General features: G+C 44.0%; 1 protein-coding gene across 3 annotated transcripts in view; it reads left to right on the forward strand.

Moving 5' to 3' along the window:
* Positions 1-24,221, forward strand: part of LOC119183490 (irregular chiasm C-roughest protein) — a 662,802-nt gene that overhangs the window by 114,498 nt on the left and 524,083 nt on the right. For 2 of the 3 annotated variants that reach the window (XM_075892228.1, XM_075892231.1), the window contains exon 2: positions 1,770-1,834. The exons of the other annotated variant lie outside the window; for it this stretch is intronic. The gene's annotated coding sequence lies outside the window, so the exon portion shown is untranslated. The remainder of the gene's footprint in view (positions 1-1,769; positions 1,835-24,221) is intronic. 3 annotated transcript variants of the gene reach the window in all.

Raw genomic sequence — 24,221 nt, forward strand, 5'->3', positions numbered from 1 at the left:
TTGTTCCGCGTCTGCCACTGCTTCGACTCGACGACCCACCATTATTGAGCAATAGGCAAACGTTTATAAGCTTGTGCATTTGGTCTGCCTTTTTATATCTCTGCATATGAAAAAAGGTTCGCATGTCGAACAAAAGTTTCGTTTCTTTCTACCACGTCTTGAGCCTCGATTTATGTATACGGTCTCTTCTGAGCGACTCAAGATGGTTGTAGCGACTTTCGCGGGCTCTGTGCCGCGTAGGCTGCCACTGTAAGCGGCTCCACTGTCTCACCAACGATTGGAAAGAGCTTTAGGGATGGCAGGAGTTCTTCTTGGCATATCCCGCCGAAGATCTTCGGTATTTTGGTAGAGTTGAGTTGTTTCTTCATGACGCGCTGCCACCCGCCTATGCGAGTCGCTGAATATGGCAGACAACTCGGAATCGCTCTTTTCTGCCACTGTAATGGTAACATCGCCGTTATAGCATTAAAGTTCTCTTCTCTGGCTTGCTACTCGTTTTGTTGCAGTTTTTGTACCCTGGACTTTCTTTAGTTATACTTTTCTTCACTGACCATATCCGTGACGTTTCATTTTGCTCCGCCCGAGACATCGCGGGTGAAGTCGTTTTGCCGTTTTTCTTTACATTCATGTCGAACTTAGCAGCACCATAGCAAATTGTCTTTCCTTGTACGCGTATAGTAATGCTCGCATAATCAATGAAAGCGCTCTTCATGAATCGACTCTGCAGGGCGTTCGCCAGCAGTGAGGATTGGCTAACTGAAAGTGGTCAGTTTGGCTGAGCTAGTTGCAATGACAAGTATGAGCTAGTTGCAATGACATAAACGATGACCATCACTCTATAAGCACGCCACGTGCACACATTCAGTATCTTCTCTTCTTTTTTTTTAGTTGTCATTTTTTTATCATTTTTTTCTCAACACAGTGAAGCAAAAACAAACTGTCTGTGGCTCAACTAAGCCCTATTTTCTACTTTTATTTCTGTGTCACTGTCTTTTTCACACAATAAACAATAAACAAGCCGCTTTTCACACAAACACATTTATTTGCACATGAGTTAAAACACATGGTAGGAGGCTTATTCAAGGAACTTAAGTTGGGAGGAAGGAAGAAACAGGAGAAAAGGTTACAAAGATCGGTATTCTACCCTACACTCGGGAAAGATATGAGGGGGGGGGGGCATTAAAAGTGGAGAAAGAGAGTGAGTGAAGTGCACGCACACACAATCAGACAACTCATAGTCATGATAACGTCATTAAACTATAACCGCCGGTGTAGGTTTGATGTCATCAAGAAGTTTAGCACTGCCTTTGTCGCCTTCACCCGCGATGACCTCTAAGGACGACATTACGGAATGGTTTCTGCCGTCATCGGTCTGTGATATGCGTGACCTAGAGTGACTGCGAGTGATTTTCTCTACGTGATGAGGTGAGAACAGTCGCAAAAGACTGCTCTAAAGTCTCATCGCTCCCACGGCAAAGAATAGTGGCATTATTTCGACGCAGTCCACTAAATGTCTGAATCGGTAAAGTGTTGGGACAGAGGTAGTGTTGATTGTGCAGTCTACTTGCTGTATTCGTAGTGAAGTTCCAAGTTTGAACCTTTTCTCGCAAGTCAGCGTTCTCGCAGGTTGTTAACTTCAGAAAGCAATTTTCGCTCTGCTTCAGCTTTGTGCCAACACACATGAGGAAAGAGAAAAATTCTAAAATAATACGCACTTTCAAGACCTTAACGACTCTTTCACAGTCTCAACTTATGTCCATTTATTCCAGATGATCGACTAACGGCATTCTGCGCGAGGCTGAAGTGCTGCCCAAGACAAAGCCAACGTCATTGGGTAGGTGCCCCGAGTCTCTAATCTCTGTGAATGCTATTTGCACCGTATACACATAACGAAACTGAAGCACTGATGAGCGCAATTACCACATCACCCGAATGACGCCTCTGTTCATGACAATGATTGCAGCGGTCTTTTACTTACAAATTTCGTCAATGGATATGCGTCATGCGTGTTGTAATGCTGAGCGCAGCCACGGCACACTCGAAGCAAAGCCGATCGATGGTTCAAGGGACGATGCTCACACAATCTGGTTGTCTCGTGAAAGTACGGCACACGCATTTTTTACGCGTTTCAATTTGTGTTTGACCGGTGAAACTGGTGCAATTTCGTCCCACTGCCAATATTACCAGTGGCCACTTTTCGGAAATCTCGAAGCGGTAGCAGCTTTTGTTAAAGAGAGATTCCTATTCTTCCATTTAACTCGACCGCTTTTGTGCACTACATAAAATGTCAATTATTTAGCTTCTTTATTTCTGCCGTAGTTGATTTCTGTATAGGCCTCTTGAGATGTTTGCTGCTACGAAAGAGGTAGATATGAGCAAAGGCAGCATATATGTTCTACATCTTTTTGAGTACTTTCGATCACATTTCTTTAAACACGCTTTATACCAACTTACCTTATAATACTTCTCCTCACACAATTGAAGATCTGCTTCAGAGACGGCTCTTTGAGGTCACTCATTTCATTAGGCCCTGTATGAAAGCTATTTGCAGAACCGAAAATAGAAGATGTGTAATTCAGAGACGAACTTCGAACAAGAAAATTTTACATTAAAGATGAAGCAGTTGTCATGACAAACAAAAAATAGCAATGAGTTTTGCTTCACAAACGCTTCATTTCTCTATGCTAGCCTCACGACTGCTTCCAACTCTAAGCAACAGCGCGTATACTGAAGCCACCGTTTTGACGAATGACAAAGAGTCACGGTTTGACACACGGTATGGCCCGTCAACCGGTTAAGTGTTCCCTCTCCTGGCATGCGGAAGAACAAAAAGGCCACGCGGCTGGCATTTCCGCGGTTCAGTGGTTGGATGCGTTTGGGAACGTTTCATCGTAGTCCTCCTCCTCCTGCCGCTTGAGCGGTGCGTGCAGCGAAGTCCTTCGACAGGCGTTAAAGCCTCGACGCCGTTTCCGCACGAGCGTGAAATTTCGAGCTCGGAGTGCGCGCTCGTGACCCGACAGCGAGACAGTGATGCGTCCAGGGCCGCCATTCTTTGGCTGTGGCACACTGCGCGCCCATTTTGGCCCGACAGGTGTGATGCGCTGGCCTCGCAGAGTGGCTTGCCTGCGGACGCGATTGCCTTGGAACGCACACAAAAGTACTGGTCTCTACAATTACACGGCCACACTGGTAGAAAGGCATCCTAAGTCCTTTCATGATAAACTTACTTTCAAACAACTTGAGCGCAGATGACAGAATAGAGAGAGAGAGAAACGAGAAATAAGAAAGGCAGGGAGGTTAACCAGATGCTAGTATCTGGTATGCTACCCTACACGGGGGTTGGGGAATAGGGGGTTGAAAGAGAAAGGGAGAGTAAAAAATAAATAAGAGAAAAACACCGACACACACGCACACACAAAATCAGTCCACTCAGAGGCGTTCCGACAGGCCAGTAGTTCGTAAGAAGCCCAGTAGCGCTTGCACGGCTTTCTTCTGTGACGATGAGTCATGACGATGGCGCAGTATATTTTCTTCTGACAGCGGCTGGTCATCTAACCTGTTTAGTTTATTAGAAAGGTGTTGTCTTTCCAGGTTGTATTTCGGGCAGTCACACAGGATATGTCGAATTGTTTCTTCATCTCCGCAGTGTGCACAGTCGGCAGTGTCGGCCATACTTATGCGGAACGCGTACGCACGGGTAAACGCGACTCCCAACCATAGTCTGCACAGAGCAGTAGCGTCGCCTCGTCGAATTTTTGTTGGAAGCTGCATGCTTAACGTTGGATCAAGGGATCGTAATCTTGCATGCGTAAAGAGAGGCTCATTCCAAAGAGCCAGGGAGCGTTGGCGAGCAAGCATGCGGAGCCTCCTAGCAGCGTCCGTCCTTGAGAGAGGTATTGACTGGTCGTTGTCTTCTGTATGGGCTGAACGGGCAGCTTGATCAGCTCGTTCGTTACCGACAATTCCACAGTGGCTTGGCAACCACTGAAATATAACGTGGTGCCCTTTCTCTGTTATATGGTGTAGCATTTCTGCTGTTTCAAATACCAACTGCTCGTGTGGACCACGGCGTAGATTTGACAGAAGTGACTGCAGTGCCGGCTTGCAGTCGCAGAAAATCGTCCACCGTTGCGTGCTCTGGTCGTTAATGAAACGCAGCGCAGCGTGAAGCGCTGCAAGCTCTGCTGCCAATGTTGTGGTTGCATGAGCTATCCTAAATTTGATGGTTGTGGCGTGCGTTGGAATAACGACCGCCGCTGTTGAGCTGTTTGGCAGGACGGAGCCGTCGGTGTAGACGTGGGTGCAGTCTTGGTACTTCTCGTACAGCAAAAGTAAGGCGAGCTGCTTGAGGGCTGGTATTGAGAAATCTCGTTTTTTCTGGATGCCTGGTATTGTCAGGTTGATGACTGGCTGTTTGAGGCACCATGGAGGAATTGAAGGTCTCGCCGCGGGCGTAAAACCAGTTGGTAGGGAGTCACCATGTGTAGTTATTGTTCGACAAAATGACGTATGAGGTCTATCCACTGGCAGAGAGGCTAGGTGGTGATGGGGCGTCCGGCCCACATGCCTTATGTGTGTTCTCAAAGCTTCAATTTCAATATGGGTCTGCACGAGGTGGTCTTTGGCTATAGCTATAGTCGCCATTGTTGAGGCACCCTGAGGCAGACCTAGACATATTCGAAGCGCCTGTGCTTGAACGCTTTGTATCATGCGTCGACTTGTTTTGCTGGCGTTTGATAATGCAGGCAGACTGTATCGTAAAAAGCCAAGGAAAAGCACCCTATACAGTCGTAACATAGCATTAGGCTGCATTCCCCAAGTCTTTCCAGCGAGAAACTTGAAAAGATGGCATATGCCTGTCAATCGCTTTTTCAAATACGACACATGAGGGCTCCATGATATGTCTCTGTCGACTATGACACCCAGAAATTTGTGAGATCGACGATACGGTATATTTTGACCGTTAATTGACACTCTGTAATTCGACATGGGCTTGCGCGTAAATGCCAGAAGAGCGCACTTTCCGGAGGAAATTTCCAGGCCTCGCTTGCGTAGATACAAAGTAGTTGCAGTAGCAGCTCTCTGTATTCTCGCTCGTAACTGCAGGCGAGTTACCGCAGATGTCCAGATGCAGATGTCATCAGCGTATGTTGATAGGTGAATATTGTTTGGTAGGTGCGTATGGAGAGCGACAGAATAAATAAACACAAGGTGTTTGCGTCTGTCCTTCGTTCTTGAGTGGTGCGCTAATCACATTTCGATCAATTGCTAAGAACTAGCTCAAACCGGTGCCCTCATAACTGTGACTTTTCAGCGCACGACTACCTTGTCTCGTCATCATAGATCACAGTTACTAAAGTTGGCTGCGTCATGAAGCGTGAACCGCAGGTAGCGAGATCGAATCCCTTGCTGCGCTGGCTGCATTTTCGATGGAGGCGGAAATGTTGTAGGCCTGTGTGGTCAGATTTGGGTGCACGTTAAAGAGCCCCAGGTGGTCGAAATTTCCGGAGCCCTCCACTACGGCGTCTCTCATAATCATATGGTGGTTTTGGGACGTTAAACCCGACATATCAGTCAGATCATGAAGCGTTAACGCATATACTGGAAAACTCACATCGACAGGAACGTGTAGACATTCCGTCGTGCGCGGCGTCTGACTTCAGAGAAGCACTTGAATGGCTTTTATGAATGTCCCACATTTGTTACGTGGCGTAAGGTGCTAATAGAGAAATGTAGGCATCTTGGACTAAAATTTACCGCTCTAGTTTATTTTCTGTTGCGTAGAGGGTGTGCTTTCGACGCAACCAGACCAATCGTACCCTGTGAACTTTCCTTTGCGAAGCTCAGCTGATGTACTTTTATAATAGATGTAATTTTTTTTCGGGTTCATGCTCTTCAATCTGTGTCTCTTGTTATGGAGTTGTTTCCTTCAATTCCCTTTTTTATATCTATCATTATTATTTCTATTTCCTTGTTCCTAAAGAAAGACGAGGTGTTGTGTCACTCTAGAAAATATTTGTCAGCCAGCTTCATCGCTTCTTTTTCGACGTTGTCGAATATATGTTCACGTGTGCATACCAAATAATTATAGTAACAATCATAATGGCAGTAAGACTATTATTTTAATATGGCTGATGAATAGTGACTTTTGTGAACTAACCTTGTTTCAGCACTCAAACAATGCTTGAAGGCCACAATTCGTTAGTCTTTGCCACTTCGCAATCGGCATGGAATAGCTTGTAATTGGGGAGAATCATTGTCGCTTTGGCAGGTTTGCGTCTCATTGCTTAATTTAACTTTCTTGTAATATTAAATCCAAATTAAAAAAAACTATCTTATAATATTCATATTCATTGCCATCTTTATCATCATGTGCATCATCCTTCTGTTTTACTCTGACTGCGAAATAAAACAATCTTCAAATAATCACCAAGCAACTCTGTCCTGTGCAACCTGATTGTATTTAAATCTCTTTCGTGATTTCACCACCCTAACTCTAAAGACGCTCTGATATGCTGCGATGTGTCGCACGGAACTCGCACGACCAATTTGGGCAGGAGTCACACTACCTCGCAACCGATTTGTGGCAATGACGACGAAACTAAAGCCAACGCTTCTGCTTTTTGGGCTCGCGCAGATGCGACCTTTCATTCGCTCGTTCGCTTGCTCGCTCACTGACTCACTCACTCACTCACTCATTCACTCACTCACTGCCCATTTTTGATTGAAGAAAATATAAACATACATGCTGAATACTGATAGCGAGGCAGAGTAAAAGCCGGCTGTATGTGGCGGCAGCCCACAGTGACCTGTTGACGCTCAGGCAAGACGATAGAACGAGGCGGAGAATCGCTCACTTGAGAGGCGTGAACGGCTGCTGATTAGGCCCAGTCAGCCGGTCGTGAACTCGCATTGGTGGCCACGTCTTCGGGGTCATGACTTCGCAGTGACAGCTGCTTAGCAACACTAGGCACGAAAAGATTTTGCTCATCTGGCAGTCAGCACGAAGCCGCTTTTGCTTTTGCATCACGTTGCTTCAAGCTTTCTGACAGTCGGACTGGAAGTCTGCACTCACCAAAGATGCTTGTGTGGGGTTCCTTCGTGGGACATTTTTGTACGTGTGGCATGAATTAGGCTCGTCTAGAACATCAAAACCAAGGCAACAGTGACATTCAGCTGCGAATTCTTCGTTTAATGTCTTCAATTCTTTCATCCCGAAAGAGTTCAACATATAGAGATATTTTATGTGACCTTTTGCAATGACGATGAAAATGCAATCACACAAATGAAAAGTCCATATCGTTTTGACATGCAAGGTGGGTTACATAAAGAAAAAACGCAAGAAACACATAAGTTAAAGACAATTTCGAGTTACACATGCGAGCAGCCTCGAAAATCAATGAACGGTGGTTCAAGCAACTTCTATATATTGCAAATAGAGCCTCCAATTCTTACTTTTTTTTATGTTCAAGAAATGTTCCAGAATATGAACGGCAGCTGCTGTTTTTGATCTATGTGTGGCTATTGTCACTTTGTAAACATCGGAATGTTGGTCAAGTCGATTCTTGATGGTTTAGCGCCAGCACTGAAAAGGAAACTAAGCTGAATAATAGGCAAAACATCCGACGAGTGAACACTACAGTTTACATCTGTGCCTTAGACTTGTCACTTGCTCGTAAACGAAGAAGTTAAAGGAAAAAGTGACAAGTGCAAACTCTATACTGTTCGCTTGTCAGATGTCCTGCCTATATTTGAGCTTCGTTTCTTTTTCAGGTATACCAAACAAGTCTGATACTAAACGTATTAGCGGCACTGCTGCACGTATGTTTTTCTTTTCCTCTCGGAAGTTTGAACTTTACTTTTGCGCTGCACTCGCACGAAGTAAGTAGGGATGTAATTCCCTGCTAGACTTTTTTCGAGGTTAATAGACTCGGTTAGGCAGCAGTATCATTTTCTTGAACGCAAGGCTATTTGCGTTATCGTTAAAGCAGAGCTTTAAATTCAGTCTGCGCAGGCGAGAAGCGCGCATGAGAACAAATCAGCCAAATAAAAAGATTCGAAGACACATCAACACATCAGCACTGGTTCCACACCGCTCCAGGCGCAGACCCGGTAAAAGCTATAGTGATGTTCACTTCCAAGTCGCAAAAGGCCACATTTAGGGTCCATCTTCTCGCGCGTCTGCCAGATGCCATTAGCTTAATGGACGTGCATTGCGAGATTCCTAGGTGGCGATTAGCCACCAGCGGCCCCTCGGCAAACCTCAAATGACCTCTCTTACCGAACACGTACGGATACATAGAGACATTCCTATGGAAGCTGGCGGAACCGTCGCCGCGAAAGCTGCATGTGCGCGCTGTTCCGCTAAAGTTATGAGACTCACGCCAGTTGGTGAGGGACTCGCGTTTTCGAAAGTCGGAGGTCGCGACGGGCTGACCGCTATCAGTTATCGTCTTGCGATCTGTCGCGTGATTTTCCTGCTCCTGTTCTTCCGAGCGTTCCTGAAAGTTGTGTGAATCGAGAGCGTAATGGGTGACTACAATAACAATCACCATAAACAGGCACCTTGCTCACTAAGGAATACCAATTCCAGCGATTTAGGTGCGGGAACATAGATAATTACCTCTTCCGAGAGGTGGTGTTTCTCGACGCAGCAAGGCCCATCGAGCTCTACTGAGACTTATAGACCAAATGGACCTGACACCCGCTGTCGTAATTCTTTTTTTTTACGTCCCCCTCCTCTTCGCTCCTTCTGTATAGTCCTTTCCCCCATCTCTTCCCTCCTCTTGAATGAGTAAGCAGGCGTTGTGTGCCTCCATGTGGAAGTTGCCAGCTTGCTTTCTTCCTCTTGCAAATCAACTAATAATAAATAAACGGGTGCTGCCAAGTGACGCATTGGTGAAGGAGACTCAGCACAAAAGTATGTTGATGCGAGTTTGTTGGTGTGCATTCAATCTCTAAAACAGTACTAGGATAGCACACAGTTTAGGAGCGACAGTCCCTTGCATTTTATGCCCCATCTCAGCTCTGTTTTTGATTTTGAGTATGTACCAGCAAGCACGCATTAACGCACTTCTCCAACAAAGAAGGCGCGATGGAAAGCTTCATATGTTGTTGCGCAGTGAAACAAAGGCTTCTCTGCAATATCCACTTACAAGTTAAGCGATACTTAAAAGAAGGATTGTGAAAAGTGGGTCCTTTCGACCCGTAGCTTAAGGAAAGAAGCCGTTGAGGAGTCTTCAACTGTCTTTGCTCTATCAGAAGAGGAGAGCCATTTATTGCCATTCATTTCAAATAACCATGTTTCAGAAATTCTCTGACCAGAAAAAGAAAAACTAAACACCTTTTGTGAGAGCGAAAGCGAGAGTTCTTACGTTAGTGATTAGTCCCACCGTGGTGATCTAGTGGCTAAGGTACTCGGCTGCTGACCCGCACGTCATGGGATCGAATCCCAGCTACTGCGGCTGCATTTTCGATGGAGGCAAACATGCTGTAGGCCCATGTGCTTAGATTTGGGTGCACGTTAGAGAACCCCAGGTGGCCAAAATTTTCGAAGCCCTCCACTATGGCGTCTCGCATAATTATATGGTGGTTTTGGCACGTTGAACCCCGAATATCAATCAACCAACGTTAGTGATGAACTTTTTGCCGCCTTGCAAAGAACAAATTTAGAAAGATTCGCTTTCTCCGAGTAAAGTTCTTCGGAATTTAAGGCATTATATATGGGAAACGTTGGCACGATATATATCAACCTATTTCACAGAATAACAACTGCTTGATCTCTTGAGCGTTGTTGGTGTACTATCTCTCTGTCCCTTGACCTGAGAAGCAGGTAGTTGCATTTGTCGTTGATAGTAGTGATTTACCTGTGAGATTACTGATCATTGATGAGCAAGCCCATTTGGGTTCGCGAGAAGACCAGTGATAGATTGGCCCAGCACTGAATCGTTACGACTGCTAGAATGTCTAGCTTGAAACGGCTGGAAGCCATCGCACTGTTGACATCTAAGCAAAACATTTCAAGGTGATTACACGCGGTTTAAAATTATTAACAGAGAATGTCGGTGCGCAAGCGAAATTATCCAGACTACAGCAGATATGCATCCTCTTTACCTGTTTCTCATGAACCAAGGGGGAAATCTTCGTAGACGTGACATAAATCCCGGAATGCATTTATAAAACGATAGTCTTTCTTGAGCACCTTCGACCCAACAATTTTGGTCTGTCTGTCAGTTTCTCTGTGTGTCCGCCGTAACGATATCCCAAACGGCCCAAAACAGTGAAAAACATTGAAATACTGTTTTGTGCCGTTTTAAATTAACGGTCAAACCCATCCGCAGTGCCCACCATATTGCTCAAGGTTCTGCGTTCATACTTGTGCGATTGTCAATTAGAAAGCAATTATTTCGCAATTGTGAGGCACCATAACAATACGACAATGCTCTCTATGTGTGTCTTTTTACTAGAAAAGGCATACATAAGTAATTTTAAGGACCATATCGTTCATCGCGCTGCGCTGACAATGCAATGCTTGCATGAAAAGGCAAGTGTTTCCAACGCTTTTGCTAGGACGACACGGTGGTGGGACCTCCCCATCTCTTTGCGTTCTACACCTTATCGCCGCGCGCTTCGTTTTCCAAGATAACTGCCAGATAGCGCTCATGTCTCACTTGTGACGTGGCTCGATAGGCTCGTTCGCCTCCCTTGCATGCATCGGGGCACTCTAACGCAGCGCCTCCAGAGTACTATTTACCGATTTTCTTGCGCAGAACATCAAATAAACGTTTTGTTCACTCTATCCAGACGCAATGCTATCGTCTTTCAATGACATTTGCAGTGTAACATGCAGACACGGGGCCAATTTTTTTCTTGTTCATTTGTATGTGTGCGTCATGAATCTTATATTGCATTGATTTGTGGGGTTTAACGTCCCAAAACCACCATATGATTATGAGAGACGCCGTAGTGGAGGGCTCCGGAAATTAATCTTATATTGCATGTCTGTATTCTCACTGAGCACCAAGAGTTTCATTCTCGAAAGCATATAATGAGAAAGGGCAGTTTATGTTGAACGGTGTTAATGTTGAACGGCCCGTTACTCTTTTTAATCTATAATAATGATTTACAGATTACTTCACCAGTATGTTGCCGTTTATTTGCAGACGACTGCGTTACATACATGCACATTCAGTCAGTGAAAGATCAACAAATACTAGACAACTTCTTAGCAGCTGTTAGCAACTGGTGCTAAAAATGGCAGATGCGCCTTAACGTTTCCAAGTGTGTTCAGATGAGTGTTACACGCAAGAAGGAGCCGCTGGTTTGCACCTATAGCATCAAGAATGTTCCATTAGCTTCAGTAGACCAATTTAAATACTTGGGTTTGCATATCAGTTCTACGCTAAGCTGGAGTGGTCATGTGCAATTCATTGTTTCCAAGGCTTTGAGAAAACTTTACATGCTAAGAAATCGCATGATGCATTGCACTCCTAAAACTAACTAAGCTTGTGGCCTACACGACATAGTTAGGCCGCTATTACAATATGCGGACGTAGTTTGGGACCCGCACACCAAATATGACATCGATTGCATTGAACGCGTTTAAAAAAAGCGCTAAGATTCATCTTCAACTCTTACGGCAGGCACGTGTCCATTACTAACCTTAGACATTTAAGCGAACTTCCAACGCTAGAATCACGCAGGAAACTGCATCGACTGCAAATGCTTTACAATATCGTAAACGGTAACATTAGAATGGGCTTCACTGATTACATGCAGTATAACAGCGCAAGGCGAACAAGATGGAAGCACAGTAAGACGATTGTAAGGCCACGAGTTAAGATGAAGGTGTATCAATTTTCGTTTTTTCCTCGAACAATAGCGGAATGGAACGAGCTTCCATGTGACATAGTCGGCCTATCATCAGTTCATGCGTTCACAAATGCCGTGCAAGATTATCTGTGATGTTATGCGCAGTTCTTGTCATTCTTTCTCTTTTACAGCTTGAAATGTTTGCGGGTAACCATTTATTTCGTGGTATTCTACTGTTGACGTAAGCTGTCCTTCGGTTCACATGCTTATTTGGTTCGTTGGCCATTTCACTCATGTTCTGAAATGTTGTATGCGTCTTTCGGGTGTTCAATCACTCGATCCTGTATGTGTTATTGCTCCTGTGTCATACCTCAGTGTATTATTGCAAATGCTGTTGGACTTGTTTTTTATGTTCGCGTCTTGAGTTCACATTTGGGCGCATGTGTTGTTATCATTAGACATATGTGCATTTGTTCTGTTTTTTCTTTCATTTTTTTATTTCGGCTGTCGACTGAAACAATGCAATGTGATGTACCCACTCCTGCCATGGCTCCTAAAAGGCAGCCGGCAGTATTTGATAAATAAATAAAAATGAATAAATAATGCACGACGGTTGCAGTACAATCCTATCGCGAGACAGCACGAGCAGTATTTTTCGTTTATCTCGAATATTCTATTTGCTAAATGTACTGAATACGCTATTGATATCTGCTTAATACGCTATCTACTATACTCTACTAAACAATGACATCTTTTGCTATGAAGGCGTGTACATATCGGGTTGGACGTTCACTTGGCCGACGTGCTGGAGGAATATAATACTACAGACAAATAACGCTAAGGAATGCAGCAGGGGACGACTGGAATAAAATGAGAGATGCTCTTTTTTTCTCCTATTTCTATCCTCCAAGGCGAGGGTCGCTTTTAGATTCGTCGAGTCCGCAGAAAACAGTGCTCACAATTCAGACGGCGGTGGCGGTGCAAGTGAGCGAAAGACCAAGGGGAGGGCTCCACGATCACCGCGATCATCACTTTTCCTCAGAGTAATTTATAGCTACCGAACCTGGCCGACGAGGAGACGGCTCCCACCGGCGAGTGCCGTCTCTCTTTGTAGACTTCGTGGATCGGGAACCAAGGGTCATCAGGAGGGCAAAACCAAGCACTACTCACTCAAAAGGAAAGCGCCGACACAAAGGAAGTGAACCCGGCGGGCAGCCCTCGCAGAAAGGCCCTCCGGGGCTTGCCGTCACGTAAAATCCAGCAGACATATACAGCGCCGATTGTATAAGTAACGGTCGGTCGATGCTTGGGTTGGAGCGGTAAAGGCATCTGTAGATTCTCAACGAATGGTTTCGTCTAATGCGCAAACACCGAACACTTTTAAGTATCAGCCCAGCTTTCACTTTAAATGAAGATGTAAGGCTGCTGTCCGTTTTTGCGCACTTTAAATTCTTCATCAAAAACACTGCGTCCATGGTTCTCCTCTTACCAAAACAAGAAAGTGCCTACGGGAAGTCGGCCGTACGTCTTGCTTTTATATAATACGGTGTTGCGTGTGTGAGCGGTGTTGAAGCCGTTCATCACTTGGACACATATTAGGACGTGTGAGACCGGCTTCCTGGGACATACTTCGGTGCGCTGGTAAAATTACTGGCACTGCCTTAGGCTGCCCAGCTCTTAAGCCTTATACAGCGGCTGGTGGCCTATTCATCCTTCTATTTCTTATTCCTCTTCTTTTCTATCTCTTTCCTTTCTATTATTCTCCATTTCCCCCACCCCAAGTGTAGGGTAGCCAACCGAGCCAAGCTTGGTTAACCTCCCTGCCTTTCCTCTCTCTCTCTGGTGGCCAAATCTTGGCGCTTACGAGTCACGCCAGTGTCATTATTTGCCTGAAACTAGGAACCCGTTTCACTCCGGTTATTATTTTTTTGAGCACCGGGGATGTTGAACTCAGGCGTACCCTTAAAGGCGGTTTCATCAAAGCGGAAGTTTCTTGTACACTCCCCCCCTTCCTCAGTGTTCTTTCTGAGTATTGAGCATGTTTTTTGCCTGTCTCGTTGGTGGTACCGGTGTTGCTTTGGAGTACTACAACACGCTATATGGTGGTGGTGCCTTCACATGGTATCAGTCGTACAGGGGGCGAGAAAAGCATTGTTTAGTAATCATTGCTTTGATCTCTCACACAGGTGCGCTGATAATTTTTGGAAAATATGGGTTATAATTTCCGTAAACGGCCTATGAACCGCATATTTCATATACGCGTAGCTCTTATCCCTTACCACACTAAGGAGTTCTGGCCAGCTACAACCTCAAGGATTACCTAAGGCTGGTAAAAAATACCGAGAACGTTGCGCGAGCTGAGTAGATCCTGTTCTAAAAACGACTGTTCTAAGCTATAGCTCCTTGGATGAAGACGTTTATCGTCCATCCTCTTCTCAACACCAAAATTATTTTCCACAAACGTCAAGTGCAGGTTCAGTAGCCTTCTAATTTCTTTGTGTGTGTGTGTGTGCGTGTGTGTGTGTGTGTGTGTGTGTGTGTGTGTGTGTGTGTGTGTGTGTGTGTGTGTGTGTGTGTAAGTGTGTGTGTGTGTGTGTGTGTGTGTGTGTGTGTGTGTTTGCGTGCGCACGTGCGCTGCCGCAACTCACTGCATGGGCAAACACAACATACTAGTGAGCTATCCCCTTCATGTTGTCCTCTATACTTGTGCGTAAGTTCTCATTTTTATGCCGTCTATGTTTGGGCCTAAAAACACAATGCACGTTCACGTAAGCGATAGACACGATCTCTTCTAAATGTGGCAAGAAGTAGCGATGCATTTGAGAATTTTCAGCGTCTTGATATTCTTGCTCGCTTGCACAAGAACACAGACTGGTCGAATACGTTTAAACCGACAAACGCCAGACCTTCAATTAAATGTTTGTGAGCAGTGGCTGTGTTTGAGCTAACCAATATGATTTAGAAATGAAATCAACAATAGCGTATAGTATACGCTACTCTTGCCCAGCAAGCGCGTGGCCCCTTTTCTGTTGCTTGCTCCTGTTGTTGCCCTGAAATAATGTAATTGGACATAAGCTTTTTCGGTCTACTATTTAAAGGTTGTCGTGTGTGGAGGATGAGGCAGTAAACACCTCAATTACTGCAATTACATACGCATTGCAGGAGGAAAATAAACAGAAAAAGGGTGTAATTAAAGAAAACAATACCGCAATGGAACTTCACTTTTCACTGAAAATTTTTGAAACCCGTTTTCTTTTTGTTCAAAGTGTTAGAGAACAGAAAAAAACATGGCAGAATATCCACGGAGTGAATGATGGAGAGTGGGGCGAAGCATCCGTCCGTCCGTTCGTTCTTGCTTCTGTCCGTCCATGCGTTCGTATTTATGCCCATCCGTGCGTTCGACTGTTCGTGCGTCCGCACGTCCATCTGTGCGTCCGTCCCTGCTTTCGTCTATGCATCCGCCCTGCATCCGTCCATGCACCCATCCGTCCGTGCAGCCATCCGTTCATCCGTCCATGCATCTGTCTGTGTGTCCGTTCGTCCATCTATTCAACACTCCAAGTACCACCATCTCGCATCTTTTCATCATATATACCCCATATAGAAGCACTGCCATCCAGCGGAATTTCCAAGGACTAAACGAGGGGTGGCACACGCATACTTTCTTACGGCTTGCGCTTCGCGTCTACTTCCCACCTTTAACCACCTCGAGTTCATGGTATATACTAGTTCACTGTATTCATGGCACTGCGGCCCAACGCTCGCTAAACCTTTCTAAAACCAAGGAGGGTATACGCCCAGCGAGTATAACGTAGCAACCTTTTCTTGTCAGATAGTGCTTAATGTACATGCCAATGGCTGCTAATGGGGAATGATAGACAGGAGAATTCGGCTTTTACTTTCTTACGGCTTGCGCTTCGTATCTACTTCCCACCTTTAACCACCTCGAGTTCATGGTATATACTAGTTCACTGTATTCATGGCACTGCGGATCGAGGCTCGCGCTAAACCTTTCTAATACCAAGGAGGTTATGTCCAGCGAATATAACGTAGCAACCCTTTCTTGTCAGATAGTGCTCAATGTACCCGCCAATGGCTACTAATGGGGAATGAGAGACAGGAGAATTCGACCTTTACTTAACGCGCACGCTGCGAATTTTTAATGGTTCAACAACGCACACGAGAAATCTCCCACCATCACCACCTTGCAGGTCAAAACGTAAGACTGGTTACACACCACGACTACGACTACTACGAGGGACGAACGGGTGCCGCTTTAAGAAGCTTCGCCCCTAAAAATTTCAAAGCGTGTTCAGGCATGCGGATTGCACCAGCTGCTTAGCTTACGCCGCATGTGACTTCCGCAAAGTGAACAAACAAACTTTGTTTTTACAATATCTTCGATGACACATGAAATGTTTGCATTTGATTTATGGACACTCAAACCACGCTGCATGCCGATTACGTCTTTGGCTGCCCTTTTGAATCCCTCAGCATTTATAATTTCTGAATTCGTCCTGAAAGAACGAAAAATGCCACTATATGGGACACACAGCTATCGGAAACACATGGTATACTAAAAATAAGAAATAAAATAAAGGACAACGGTTTATTGCTTGCAGCTGCGGGGTCCAGAAACAAGGCTAAAAAAATGCTGCTTGCAGCCAAGTTTTCTCGAATATGAAGGCGCTGCACGAAGCAAAAGCGCAAATCATAGTGGACTGGATGAATAATCCGCAATAAACCCATATATATATATATATATATATATATATATATATATATATATATATATATATATATATATATATATATATATATATATATATATATAATCCGCGAACAATCCGCAATAAACCCATATATATATATATATATATATATATATATATATATATATATATATATATATATATATATATATATATATATATATATATACTATCCTTCTCTTGCCCGCCACTGCATGGTTTTAGCCAGACCAAGCACATAAGCAAGTATTTGCGTGAGCACGTTTGCAGGCGTGTGCAAAGCGCATTAATGCTCCCGACGCTATTTCTGCTTCGCGGCACTAGGCATGGCCACTTCGCCGGCGCACGATGAGGGAGCAGCAACGCGGTGGCGTATTTGGCCAAGCGACCGTATTTGTAGGCGGCTCGACCAGCGGAGGCCTCTTTCGGATGCGGTGGCACTGTTTGGACAGGGCCTTTTCTCGACTGCGCTGCTCGCTCATTCCGTGCCACCGCGCGTCGCCCAGCCGCCTCCCTAATCCTCCAGCTCTCTTCGGCAGGACGCTGCGTTGCCACTTCTCGGCTCGCATCCGTTCCCGATTATTCGGCGCTGGAAGAGCAGAGCTTGCACGAGGAGCAGCTGCCGGTAACGAGAGGAACACATACAAAGTCCATACTCAGTTCGTCGTGCACGGCGTGAAGTACGTGTTTCGCCTGGTTTCAGTGCCATTTGGGAGCCAGATCGCCCGGTTTTGTACCAGTGCACGAAACAATATATCTTTATGGAACGTTAGCTGAAGCTGCTGAAAGCCTGAAAATATATTTCGTAGAATAACGTTCCGTCATCACTGTGACGTTTTCGTTGCCTCACTGGTTTGTAGGCGGTGTCTATGAGTGAGGTTGGAGCAGTGGCAACGCTTTTGGAACGCTAACTTTTCCTTCAGTGGCCTCTAACACTTTTTAACAACTGCGGACACAAAACTGATAAAGCCCTGCCGCAATTCGTGCGATCAACTACATATTGCAGTGAATGATTTGATGCACAATGCCTTTAGAGGCACGTGCCGCTTTTCTGTAAGTATTTCCTTCTTTTTTCTCTTTCTTCCGACATAGAATGGTACCATACATGGCAACTTTGAACAGACCTTTCTTGCACCTTTACTAATCTTTTTCTCGGCAATGTCGAATGGTTGTCTTCCCCTTTTTCTTCAATATAGCTGTCCTCCTCCAATTTAAGTGAAATCATACTAAAGTTCTTGCCTTAGTGTTAATAATTTTTTTCATGGAGGCAAAAATATTTGAGGTCCATGTACTCACGTTGAAGATCCACAGGTGATCGAAATTTCCGGAGCTCCTCTCTACAGCGCCTCTCATAATCATGTCATGGTTTTGGGACGTAAAACCCCAGGTAATAATAATAATAATAATAATAATAATAATAATAATAATAATAATAATAATAATAATAATAATAATATAATAATAATAATAATAATAATAATAATAATAATAATAATAATAATAATAATAATAATAATAATAATAATAATAATAATAATAATAATATTATTATTATTATTATTATTATAAGTCAATACTAATCGAGAGACCAGTGGCAAGAATCTATCTAAGATAATGATAGTGATACATAGCGCCAGGTAAGGGGCTTAAATCAATATGCAATTCGTGTGTGACATCAATTGCTCATCGTCGTCGTCATCATCAGCCTAAACACGCCCACTAAAGGACAAAGGCATCTGCCATAATCCACCAATCAACCCGGTCTTGTGCTTTTCGTTGCCACGTTATATCCACAAACCTTTTAGTCTCATCGTCCCACTTAACTTTCTGTTTACCCTTCGTGCGTTTGCCTTCTCTGGGAATCCAGTCAGTTACCCTTAATGACCAGCGGTTATCCTGCCTACGTGCTTACTGTCCGGCCTAAGTCCATTTCTTTTTTTCTTGATATAAACTCTAACATCCTAACTCCAGTTTGTTCCCTGACCCACTCTGCTCTCTTCTTGTCTTTTAAGCATACACCTATCATTTTCCTTTCCCTCGCTCGCTGCATCATCGTCAATTTAAGTTGAACCCTCTTTGTAAGCCGCCAGGTTTCTGCTCCGTGGTTAAGTACTTGCAAGATGCAGCGGTTATACACCTTCCTCTTGAAGGTTAGTGGCAGATTACCATGCACGATTTGAGAATGTTTGCCGAATGTAATCTACTCCATTGTTATTCTCCTAGTTATTTCACTCTCATGGCTCGGCTCCGCGGTTGCTACCTGTCCTAAGTAGACATATTCCTTTACAACTACAACATCTCTCCACCTATTGCAAAGTGCTGTTTTCTGCCGAGACTGTTGCACATTACTTTAGTTTCGTGCATAATAATTTTCAGACCTACTTTTCTGCTTTCCGTGTTCAGTTCAGTAATCGTGAGCTGTAATTCGTCTCCTGAGTTACTGATCAAGGCAATGTCATTAGCGAATTACAGGTTACTAAGGTGCTGTCCATTAACTCATATCCCTAACTCTTCTCAGTGTAGGGTCCTGTATACATTCTGTAAACACGCGGTGAATATCATCGAAGAGATCATGTTTCCCTGCCTTACACCCTCTTTTTTTAAGGGGGGGGGGATTTTGTCGCTTTCTTTATGGAGAACTAGGGTGGCCGTGAATCCTCTGCAGATTTCTTCCAGTATTTTTATGCAGGGATCTTCGATGCCCTGATTCCGTAATGCCTGCATTACTGCTAATGTCTCGACTGAGTCAAACGCCTTCCCGTAAACTATGAAAGCTATGTATAGGGGTTGGTTGTATTTAGCGCATTTCTCTATTACCTGATTGATAGTATGAATATGATCTATGTGGAGTAGCTGGTACGAAATCCAGCTTGGACCTTTGGTTGATAGAACTCTAATATCGCCTTAATTCTATGAGCTATTATTTTTGTAAATAGTTTGTAAAAAACGAACAATAATCTGATCGGGGTAATGAATTGCTGGGTGTTCTCTTTTTTAACTCAGATACCCTAAAGGCCCAGAAGGCACTACATAGATTGGGGGGGGGGGATATATATTGGGGCAAATAGTAGATGTAAGGGGGAATGTATTTTCGAGTGCATGAAAAGAATGGTGTCGGAGAAGCGGTAACAAAGTGTGGAGGAATTTTCTAGGATGTGTCATGCAGTTTGTGTATACAGCCTATCCCACAAGTTAAGATGGGGTGCCGTATGAAACGTTCTTGGATGTTTTCGGTCGCCACATCCGGTACAAGTGAGCGAGCCTTGTGCTGTTGGCCTCACTCTTGGTCGAGAGGGCACGACGTTTGACCTTGCGCGGAAAGAAATTTGGCAAGAGGCCACGGTTCCCCCTTGACACTAACAGTGGCTCGCGAAATGCTGTTGAGATTTTCCCATACGCTTATCCTTCTACATTCTTTGCTTTCTTTCTGCTTGGAAATAAATAAGTGTTGTTGGCCACTCTCCGCTCGCTGAGTCGTCCCTCACCGTTCCCAATCAGGGGGGGGGGGGGGGGTTAGACAAAGTTGTTAATGAGTTAGGGTACATGGCACTCTACGCACTAAAACACACAAAATTTCCCATGTCCTGATTCCAGCTGTTTATGATGGAGCTTGTTATTTGTCCTGACCCTCCATAAGCCTGCCTCTGTGGTCTAGGGGTATCGACTGCTCATGCTAAAGTAGCGGGATCCAATCCCGGCTGTGCCGCCCACATGCAATAGAAGTGGAATGTTGGAAGCCCATGTCCCTATATTTAGGTGCACGTTAAAGGAAACCAGGTGGTCGAATTTCCTTGAGCCCTTCACTACGGCATGTCTAACAACCATACTTTGGCTTTGGGACGTAGGACCCCAGTGGTTATTGTATTACACGCAGGTGACCTGGCCGGGGGGTGTGAGAGGTGGATTCACTCATCTTCCTCACAAACGCCCCTTAAAGAAAGCTTCTTTTTTTTGCGTTTGTCTAAATACACAAAAACATACAAACACATGGATAAAGATACATAACGCGTGTTTGAACCTTCTCCACTCGAAAAAGTTTTCTGATTGCGCCCCTTTTACTTTTCTATACGAGGAGTGTTCTTATGCTTCGTCAAACTAGATAACCCAAGCTAGGTGGATCAAGTAGTGTAGGTACTTGCTATTCATATTAACTTGAGCATTGGCGCCAGCGAAAGACTCGTATTCCTTGACGAATGCTGACGCTAACAATCTCGACAAACGAGGGTACATGCGCGGGTCGGTAGTAAGCCATCGTGCAGCGCACTGAACCGTCTCAGCTTGCTCTTCGATCAAGTGTACCATGCTGCCGCTCTTAACAACTAGACTAATTGGTCAAAGAGGCTCTCAAAGGCGGTCGTGCGGTCGTGTCACGTGCTTTCAGATTCTCATGGGCTCTCGAGCACCCGGCGAGTTCTCTTCGTGGGGGGATGAGAGCTTCACCACAGCACGTTGAAGAGAAAATGACGAGGCCAAAATAAAGCATAAACATTGACTTATGTGGTGGCTAGGTAATTACGTCGTTCGCTGCCTTTTCTTTTTTTTGTATTCTCTCGTTGAATGTTTGCCGCGTGGTATGGCAGCTTTGTTCCAGGGTGAGTGAAAGAGCAACTATGCTATTAACTCTAATCAGTTGAAAATATGGCACCCTACACCAGGCTCCTTTTTAATGCGTTCTCTTGTCTTTATCATAAATCCTTCACTTCCGGGCTAGATTATAGTTTACATTGTACGAGCACTCTGCAGAGCACGCTGTAGACTGGCTTTATGCTTTCAATGAGGTGAGATTAATAACATTAATCAGGATGTAGATTTAATTTAGTGGGAACACGAGCAGCACTAAAAAGCAGAAGCAACGGAGACAAGAAAAACAGACAGAACCAGTATACTTTTCGCACATGTTTTTTTCTTTGTTGTCTCGTTTGTTTCTGCTACATTTAGTGCTGCTAGTATTCCCCCCGAGACTATGGTATATGTACCCATTTGCCCAACAAGCCACCCTGTATTATATCTTACTGTATGTGATTATACTAATACCAAGGGTAGGTTAGAAGATGGCATTCGCTATTAAACACCATTCTAGGTCGTAATCGTATCGTGCTGGTCGTGACCGAAGAAGATCAAATTTTTTTTTGCAAAGGTTCTTGTTTTTTGCTTGCCAAAACCGTGGTAAGACTGTCAGGTGCCCCGTAGAGCAAAAATCACCGGATTAACTTTGATCACCCGGGATTCTTTGTCTTACATTTTGGTCTACGTACACAAAGTTATTTTGCATTACGCGTCCACGAAAAATGCAACTGCTATCACGGGGAGTCCAAGCCGCATCCTTGAGCCTAAATGCGTCACAGATTAGCCACTGGAATACCATGACGTGTACCCCCAAATATCTAGTGATATGTAAAAACTGAGAATAAGACACGTATTTTAGTTCAATCATGTCGGCATAGGTACTCATTTTTCAGTTATATCGAGAGAGAAACGCCTGATTAGAGTAACCTAAATCTCTTCATTACTACAAGTGTGAACCTTTCGGCTGCATTGGTAGAGCTTCTCTCATAATAACACGAAAGCTTGTTACTTCGTTGAAAGAAACAGGTAAACATTATGTAAATTCACAATTTTTTTTCGTCATGAACATATTTCGCTCCGAGTTTAAATGAATGCTGTATTGGGTAGAACAGACTCGTTGATATTTCACGTGGGAGGCCTTGAAAAATGGCATAAAGAAGGGCAAACCAAAAAGAGGTCATGGCAAAACACACAGTGTATAGGAATAAATGGAGGCACATCTATATCGGCAACTCACTCGGTGATGCCAGCCGCTGTGCCTGTAACATAACGACGTAATTTCTGACGTACTAAAACAGATAATTTAGGTCTTACAAATGCACATGCTTTCGTTTCTGGTGTCTTCAGTTCGGGTCGTACCAGCGTAACTTCAACTCGAACTCGTTGACGAAAGTGAACATTAGCTCTAGAGACCACATTCGTCGTGACGTAACAGGGCTGTCTCGAACAGCTCTACATACCAGTCGTTATTGTAAAGCATTCATGTCTCGTTTGAATCGGCGAGTACTGTAGGTCAGCTGTAAAATAATTGATTGCCGCATCTCAGGATAAAGAGTGGTCGCATAGCGGATGTCAATAGATCATACTACAGAGGTTACTTGCCACAAAGCTGTAACTAATCAATAGATTATTATTATTATTATTATTATTATTATTATTATTATTATTATTATTATTATTATTATTATTATTATTATTATTATTATTATTATTATTATGAGTGATGTTATTATTACACCGCAGTTACAGTGTGAAAATTTAGTTTCCATTGTTCTTTCGTAACACCACCATTGCGACATCAGTTGCTTCTGGACAAAAAAAGTTATTATTGATTCACTTCTCGATCGGGTGTGATGTGCGAAAAAAGACATGAACCTCATTTTCCTGGAACCCTGAACAAGCATACATTATTAATAATAAAGAGTGGGTTCAGAACCACGTCGTATTCTCTGAAATCATTTTTCAGAACACAAAATATTATACAAACATTACTGCAGTAAAGAAAGAAAGAAGTGTAACAGTTACACATCAAAGATTCATCGCTACGGCATGAAAGCTTGGCCGCTTTTACATTATTGTGAACTTTATTAGACGGCATTGCATCATAACGACTTCCTCGTACAACCAGTAGCCGTCTTTCAGCGTAGAAACTAACGAAACACTAAAATTCACCTCATACGTGCACACTTTTTTACGCGGGATTATTCATACCACATAGAAACAATGATCGGAATGGCGTTCTATTAAACATCTCTCGCGAAAGTGCTTTAAATAAACGTTCGGAAATTCTGCGCGTTTCTAAGAGACCACAAAATTTTCTGGGAAGCCTTCTTTGGTAAGCTTGTTTGGTGTTATTTGCATTGTTTTATAACTTTATTACCTCATCTTTTTGTATTAGGTCAGATGAAAAAAGGTTCCTGCATAAACATTGATAAAAAAACTTCTTGGGCTCTCCATTAAATAGAATAAACTAATAAACAATGGCGTAATAAAATAAGAAAACATATAGAAATTATTTAAAGTATATTTTGGTAAATATTTTTACCACGTTGTCCCTACTTTGGCGTAATGATTGCACCTGTTTTCGCACTACTTTTTAGGAAAGTAAACTTGTTTCAAGTTTCCCCCAAACACCGTCTTCCTATGTACTGCCAGGGCCGCTATGAGGCTATGGTACTGTCATACTGTTGAATAACACTTAACGTGATTCGATTAAAAGTATGTCCACTTTGATTAGTCGTTTTACATGTGAAGTAGCTTGCTAAACGTGCCCACTGTGTCCTACGCATAATGCTGAAGCCATTTTTGCATTGTCAAGCTTAAATCCATAGCTGCTTTGTCAGTCCCATGTGCGGCGTCTTTGTTACCTTCCACGCCCCGCCGCTTGGTCTAGTGGCTAAAGTACTCGGCTGCTGACCCGCATGTCGTGGGATCGAATCCCGGCTGTGGCGGCTGCATTTCCGATGGAGGCAAAAATGTTGTAGGCCCGTGTGCTCAGATTTGAGTGCACGTTAAAGAACCCCAGGTGGTCGAAATTTCCGGAGCCCTCCACAACGGCGTCTCTCATAATCATATGGTGGTTTTGTGACGTCA

The sequence above is a fragment of the Rhipicephalus microplus genome, chromosome 4 (assembly GCF_043290135.1).
Source record: "Rhipicephalus microplus isolate Deutch F79 chromosome 4, USDA_Rmic, whole genome shotgun sequence".
NCBI lineage: Eukaryota > Metazoa > Arthropoda > Arachnida > Ixodida > Ixodidae > Rhipicephalus > Rhipicephalus microplus.